This window comes from Leptodactylus fuscus, chromosome 1 (assembly GCF_031893055.1).
Source record: "Leptodactylus fuscus isolate aLepFus1 chromosome 1, aLepFus1.hap2, whole genome shotgun sequence".
Taxonomy (NCBI): Eukaryota; Metazoa; Chordata; class Amphibia; order Anura; family Leptodactylidae; genus Leptodactylus; species Leptodactylus fuscus.
The window spans coordinates 100973016-100980738 of NC_134265.1; the positions used below are offsets into that span (position 1 = coordinate 100973016).

General features: G+C 40.3%; 1 non-coding gene across 1 annotated transcript; it reads right to left on the reverse strand.

Moving 5' to 3' along the window:
* Positions 1–792: 792 nt before the first annotated feature.
* On the reverse strand, positions 793–961 carry LOC142190748 (U1 spliceosomal RNA). The gene has a single exon (XR_012714426.1). It is a non-coding gene; the product is annotated as a U1 spliceosomal RNA (small nuclear RNA).
* Positions 962–7723: the final 6762 nt, after the last annotated feature.

The following is a 7723-nucleotide window of genomic DNA, read 5'->3' on the forward strand; positions in this document are numbered from 1 at the left end:
AAAAAACGCAGCAAAATCTGCACCAAAAAAAGCTGCATTTCCACAACGTGGGGCCTCAACCTTAGGCTACGGCCCCACATTGCGGAAACGCAGCTTTTTTTTCTTGCAGATTTTGTTGCATTTTTTTTTAGCCAAATCCAGGAGTGGATTGAGCAAAAGGTAGAAATATAAGTATTTCATATATATCTCCCATTCCTCTTGTAGGCATTCTTGGCTTTGGCACAAAAAAACACAACAAAATCTGCAACAAAAAAAGCTGTGTTTCCACAACGTCGGGCTGTAGCCTAAATCAGTAGATAAACGCACTTCACCGTAACAACAGGGAGAAGCTGACTATTTTTGTAAAATTTTAATTATTGCAAAGGAACAATGAGGTTGAAATTGTTTGAATTTTTTTAGAGCTGTGTCCAAATTCACCTTATCGGAAAGCTCTAAGGTTACTGCCTCCCCTTTTGCTCCCCATTAAACCAATATAGTTTTTGCTGCTTGCAGTCACTAATAGGAGGAGTCAACTGCACATGGATTGTTACAGCTAGTATTGAACACAAGGGTATTTGAATAATTCTGTATGCTGGGAGCATCAGCTGCAGGTATCACCTATGATGCGTCAGGTATGTAGACAAAGCAGTTCAGTGTTTGGCTTCCACCTACAATAGGCCTCATAATATTTTTATGTCCTGACTCTTTGTATATGCAAAATACAAAATAATATTGTCTTTTATTATTGTGTTTTATGTGTAAAGTCATCTTTATACTTTGTGGGGAAAAATCATCTGAATTTTTTTTATTTTTCAAGGGAAAGCGCGAACACACACCCCGACTACCACAAATTTTGCAGTTGAGTTTTCTGCATTCGTGAAAATCACAGGGGTTAATCCATCAAAAGTGCAATGATTAGATCTCACCCTGAGAACACCACTTATTAGATCCTGGATGTTTTTTTCCCCTGCCAGATAAGTATAGCATCTGGATTTTAGTGTAATCCTATTGATTTTTGTAAAATATGTGGAGTAAGAGATGAATGGCAAGTGCTTGTCACCTTGAAGGAAGGAAAGAAGGGTGGAAGAGAGAAAAAAGGAAATAGGAAGATAATAAAGAGACAGGGTAGAAGAGAAGAAAGAAGGAAGTGAGATAAAAAGGAATGAGAAGAAAAGATATGGGGGAGAAAGGGAGTAGAAATGAAATAATGAATGAATTAGGAAAGGGGAAGTAAATGAAAGAAGAAGGAAGGAAGAAAGGGATAGAAAAGACAAGGAATCGATGGACAGAAAAGAGGAGGGACTGAGGAAGGAAGGAGCTTTATACAGCCCAAAGTGTTTCAAAAGCAGTTTTCCTTAAGACATTTAAACTTTCATAGAATAAAATCTAGGACTGCGTACTAGCCAGTAGAAAACACACATACAAAATCATCTCGCATAGCAGTAATGTAAAATAAATCTGTGTGAAGGGAAAAGTTAATTTCTTGGGCAGCCTGCTGTTTGGAAGGGATTTCAAACTCTTCTATGTGCTGTTGCTGAATATAGAACACTCCTTGCTGTGCCGTACACAGCTGGTAGTGCAGACTGAGGTCATACACGCAGCTACAATGCCGTTTGAAGAATTGGAGATAGGAAACATAAATAAACTTCATTTTACTTCTTGTTATGTTACAAGGTGCCTTTTAAAACTGGGCTTTATTGTAGTCAATCTGCAACAACACATGACAAAACACATCAGATTTTAGTAGTGTGGTATGTCTAATACTTGTTAGCAAGATGACTTCAGAAATGGGGTTGTACACACGTATACGGTACAAAACCCTACATGTTTAGGAAATTTCACCTGCACAAAGGCTTTATAGCCCCTAATATTCTCTCAGCACAGGCAGAAGCAAGGCCTTTATATGATGAAGTCAAGAGATGATGAGACATGGCTAGTACGGTAAGTCAGAGACTAACTTGCAGTTTCTCATATGTGAACTATGGTATGAGATCATATTAACACAGCAAAATAGTGGATAAACATTGTACCTATCCTGAGTACATCATGACACCAGTTAAAAAACCCATAAAACCAATACAAATTTAAAGCGTACCTCCAGTTATAAAGCCAATTTTCTTAAATGAATAATACAGGTAAATATAAGAAACTCTGTAATATATCTTACCCCTCGTTCACATCTGCGTTGGTATTCCGTTCGGGGAAGTCCACATGGGGACATTTGCAAGCGGCGTGCAGTAAAAGCACACGGACCCCATAGACTATAGTGGGGTCCGTGTGCTTGCCGCCAGACCTTCACACAGAACATGCGGACAGGACAGTAGTTCACAATCTACTTTCCTGTCCGCATGATTCGTGCAGGCAGCGGGCGGCAAGCACACAGACCCCATTATAGTCTATGGGGTTCCGTGTGCTCTTACTGCACAGCGCTTGCAAATGTGTTTGGTATTCCGTTCGGGGGGTCCCCATGTGGACTCCCCCAAATGGAATACAAACACAGATGTGAACGAGGGTTAATTAAGAAAACCTATTTCCTTCACTACTTATTACATTGCTCTCCTGCTCCTTATTGTCAATCAGATTACGTTTACAACTATGTAAACCCTAGTAAGAATAATTAGAAAAAAGCACACAAATACATACTTGACAATCAGTAATACATTATCACAATGAACGTCATAAGGGAAAATCAGAGAACTGATCAACCCAGTTACAAGATATTCCATAAAAAGGGTAGGATGCATGTTTAGAACTTTAGTGCATCTTATGTCAATGCACTAGTGTATAAGACACTGGTCTTAATAAATTCCCCCTGTTAAGCTATGTTTACATCCATTGTAGGAGCAGACCAATAGAAATGCTGGCTGTTTAAAGAGGACCTTTCACCGATTTGGGCACAGGCAGTTCTATATACTGAATTCAGTGCACTGTCGGCTTTCCCGATCTGTGCCCTGGGTAAAGAGTTAGCGGTCCCAGTACTGTAGCTCTTTACAGTCAGAAGGGCGTTCCTGACAGTCTGTCAAGTACGTCCTTCTGCACAGCAGCGCCTATTGCGCTGTGCTGTGTGAGCGGGGAAGAACGCCCCCTCCCTCTGCTCACAGCGCTCATCCATAGATGAGTATTATCAGGAGGGGAGGGGGCGTTCCTCCCTGCTCACACAGTGCCCTGGGCCCAAATCGGTGAAAGGTCCTCTTTAAAATGAAGGATACCATCAAAACATAAAAGATCCCTTTGTCTATAATTGGGTCTGCTGGGCTTCTGCTTCAGTGTCCAGCATTTTGATATATGAACAAGTCCTGCATGCAGGACTTTTTCATTTGTAATTTTTAATGAACTTAGCTAGAGATGAGCGAACAGTGTTCTATCGAACTCATGTTCGATCGGATATTAGGCTGTTCGGCATGTTCGAATCGAATCGAACACCGCGTGGTAAAGTGCGCCATTACTCGATTCCCCTCCCACCTTCCCTGGCGCCTTTTTTGCTCCAATAACAGCGCAGGGTAGGTGGGACAGGAACTACGACACCGGTGACGTTGAGAAAAGTAGGCAAAACCCATTGGCTGCCGAAAACATGTGACCTCTAATTTAAAAGAACAGCGCCGCCCAGGTTCGCGTCATTCTGAGCTTGCAATTCACCGAGGACGGAGGTTTCCGTCCAGCTAGCTAGGGCTTAGATTCTGGGTAGGCAGGGACAGGCTAGGATAGGAAGGAGAAGACAACCACAACAGCTCTTGTAAGAGCTAAATTCCAGGGAGAAGCTTGTCAGTGTAACGTGGCACTGACGGGCTCAATCGCCGCAACCCAGCTTTCCCAGGATCCTGAATGGAACACACTGACAGTGTATTCCCGTATACCCCATATATACACCCCAAATCACCGTTCCAACGGTGTGCCCCCCCACCTTCACCTCAGAAATACCCTGCAAGTCCCCTAGCAATAGAATTGGGGCTATATACACCCACAATTTTTGCTACTGGTATATAGTGCCATTGTCTGACTGGGAATTCAAAGAATATATTGGGGTTACGTGCACCCACAATTTTTACTACTGGTATACAGTGCCATTGTCTGACTGGGAATTCAAAGAATATATTGGGGTTACGTGCACCCACAATTTTTACTACTGGTATACAGTGCCATTGTCTGACTGGGAATTCAAAGAATATATTGGGGTTATAAATACCCTCATTTCTTGCTACTGGTATATAGTGCCATTGTCTGACTGGGAATTCAAAGAATATATTGGGGTTACGTGCACCCTCAATTTTTACTACTGGTATACAGTGCCAGTTTCTGACTGGGAATTCAAAGAATATATTGGGGTTACAAATACCCTCATTTCTTGCTACTGCCATATAGTGCCAGTTTCTGACTGGTAATTCAAAGAATATATTGGGGTTACGTGCACCCACAATTTTTACTACTGGTATACAGTGCCATTGTCTGACTGGGAATTCAAAGAATATATTGGGGTTATAAATACCCTCATTTCTTGCTACTGCCATATAGTGCCAGTTTCTGACTGGGAATTCAAAGAATATATTGGGGTTACGTGCACCCACAATTTTTACTACTGGTATACAGTGCCATTGTCTGACTGGGAATTCAAAGAATATATTGGGGTTATAAATACCCTCATTTCTTGCTACTGGTATATAGTGCCATTGTCTGACTGGGAATTCAAAGAATATATTGGGGTTACGTGCACCCACAATTTTTACTACTGGTATACAGTGCCAGTTTCTGACTGGGAATTCAAAGAATATATTGGGGTTACAAATACCCTCATTTCTTGCTACTGCCATATAGTGCCAGTTTCTGACTGGTAATTCAAAGAATATATTGGGGTTACGTGCACCCACAATTTTTACTACTGGTATACAGTGCCAGTTTCTGACTGGGAATTCAAAGAATATATTGGGAATACAAATACCCTCATTTCTTGCTACTGCCATATAGTGCCAGTTTCTGACTGGTAATTCAAAGAATATATTGGGGTTACGTGCACCCACAATTTTTACTACTGGTATACAGTGCCATTGTCTGACTGGGAATTCAAAGAATATATTGGGGTTACGTGCACCCACAATTTTTACTACTGGTATACAGTGCCATTGTCTGACTGGGAATTCAAAGAATATATTGGGGTTATAAATACCCTCATTTCTTGCTACTGGTATATAGTGCCATTGTCTGACTGGGAATTCAAAGAATATATTGGGGTTACGTGCACCCTCAATTTTTACTACTGGTATACAGTGCCAGTTTCTGACTGGGAATTCAAAGAATATATTGGGGTTACAAATACCCTCATTTCTTGCTACTGCCATATAGTGCCAGTTTCTGACTGGTAATTCAAAGAATATATTGGGGTTACGTGCACCCACAATTTTTACTACTGGTATACAGTGCCAGTTTCTGACTGGGAATTCAAAGAATATATTGGGGTTACAAATACCCTCATTTCTTGCTACTGCCATATAGTGCCAGTTTCTGACTGGTAATTCAAAGAATATATTGGGGTTACGTGCACCCACAATTTTTACTACTGGTATACAGTGCCATTGTCTGACTGGGAATTCAAAGAATATATTGGGGTTATAAATACCCTCATTTCTTGCTACTGCCATATAGTGCCAGTTTCTGACTGGGAATTCAAAGAATATATTGGGGTTACGTGCACCCACAATTTTTACTACTGGTATACAGTGCCATTGTCTGACTGGGAATTCAAAGAATATATTGGGGTTATAAATACCCTCATTTCTTGCTACTGGTATATAGTGCCATTGTCTGACTGGGAATTCAAAGAATATATTGGGGTTACGTGCACCCTCAATTTTTACTACTGGTATACAGTGCCAGTTTCTGACTGGGAATTCAAAGAATATATTGGGGTTACAAATACCCTCATTTCTTGCTACTGCCATATAGTGCCAGTTTCTGACTGGTAATTCAAAGAATATATTGGGGTTACGTGCACCCACAATTTTTACTACTGGTATACAGTGCCAGTTTCTGACTGGGAATTCAAAGAATATATTGGGAATACAAATACCCTCATTTCTTGCTACTGCCATATAGTGCCAGTTTCTGACTGGTAATTCAAAGAATATATTGGGGTTACGTGCACCCACAATTTTTACTACTGGTATACAGTGCCATTGTCTGACTGGGAATTCAAAGAATATATTGGGGTTACGTGCACCCACAATTTTTACTACTGGTATACAGTGCCATTGTCTGACTGGGAATTCAAAGAATATATTGGGGTTATAAATACCCTCATTTCTTGCTACTGGTATATAGTGCCATTGTCTGACTGGGAATTCAAAGAATATATTGGGGTTACGTGCACCCACAATTTTTACTACTGGTATACAGTGCCAGTTTCTGACTGGGAATTCAAAGAATATATTGGGGTTACAAATACCCTCATTTCTTGCTACTGCCATATAGTGCCAGTTTCTGACTGGTAATTCAAAGAATATATTGGGGTTACGTGCACCCACAATTTTTACTACTGGTATACAGTGCCATTGTCTGACTGGGAATTCAAAGAATATATTGGGGTTATAAATACCCTCATTTCTTGCTACTGCCATATAGTGCCAGTTTCTGACTGGGAATTCAAAGAATATATTGGGGTTACGTGCACCCACAATTTTTACTACTGGTATACAGTGCCATTGTCTGACTGGGAATTCAAAGAATATATTGGGGTTATAAATACCCTCATTTCTTGCTACTGCCATATAGTGCCAGTTTCTGACTGGGAATTCAAAGAATATATTGGGGTTACGTGCACCCACAATTTTTACTACTGGTATACAGTGCCATTGTCTGACTGGGAATTCAAAGAATATATTGGGGTTACGTGCACCCACAATTTTTACTACTGATATATAGTGCCATTGTCTGACTGGGAATTCAAAGAATATATTGGGGTTACGTGCACCCACAATTTTTACTACTGGTATACAGTGCCATTGTCTGACTGGGAATTCAAAGAATATATTGGGGTTACGTGCACCCACAATTTTTACTACTGATATATAGTGCCATTGTCTGACTGGGAATTCAAAGAATATATTGGGGTTACGTGCACCCACAATTTTTACTACTGATATATAGTGCCATTGTCTGACTGGGAATTAAAAGAATATATTGGGGTTATAAATACCCTCATTTCTTGCTACTGCCATATAGTGCCAGTTTCTGACTGGGAATTCAAAGAATATATTGGGGTTACGTGCACCCACAATTTTTACTACTGGTATACAGTGCCATTGTCTGACTGGGAATTCAAAGAATATATTGGGGTTACGTGCACCCACAATTTTTACTACTGATATATAGTGCCATTGTCTGACTGGGAATTCAAAGAATATATTGGGGTTACGTGCACCCACAATTTTTACTACTGGTATACAGTGCCATTGTCTGACTGGGAATTCAAAGAATATATTGGGGTTACGTGCACCCACAATTTTTACTACTGGTATACAGTGCCATTGTCTGACTGGGAATTCAAAGAATATATTGGGGTTATAAATACCCTCATTTCTTGCTACTGGTATATAGTGCCATTGTCTGACTGGGAATTCAAAGAATATATTGGGGTTACGTGCACCCACAATTTTTACTACTGGTATACAGTGCCATTGTCTGACTGGGAATTCAAAGAATATATTGGGGTTACGTGCACCCACAATTTTTACTACTGATATATAGTGCCATTGTC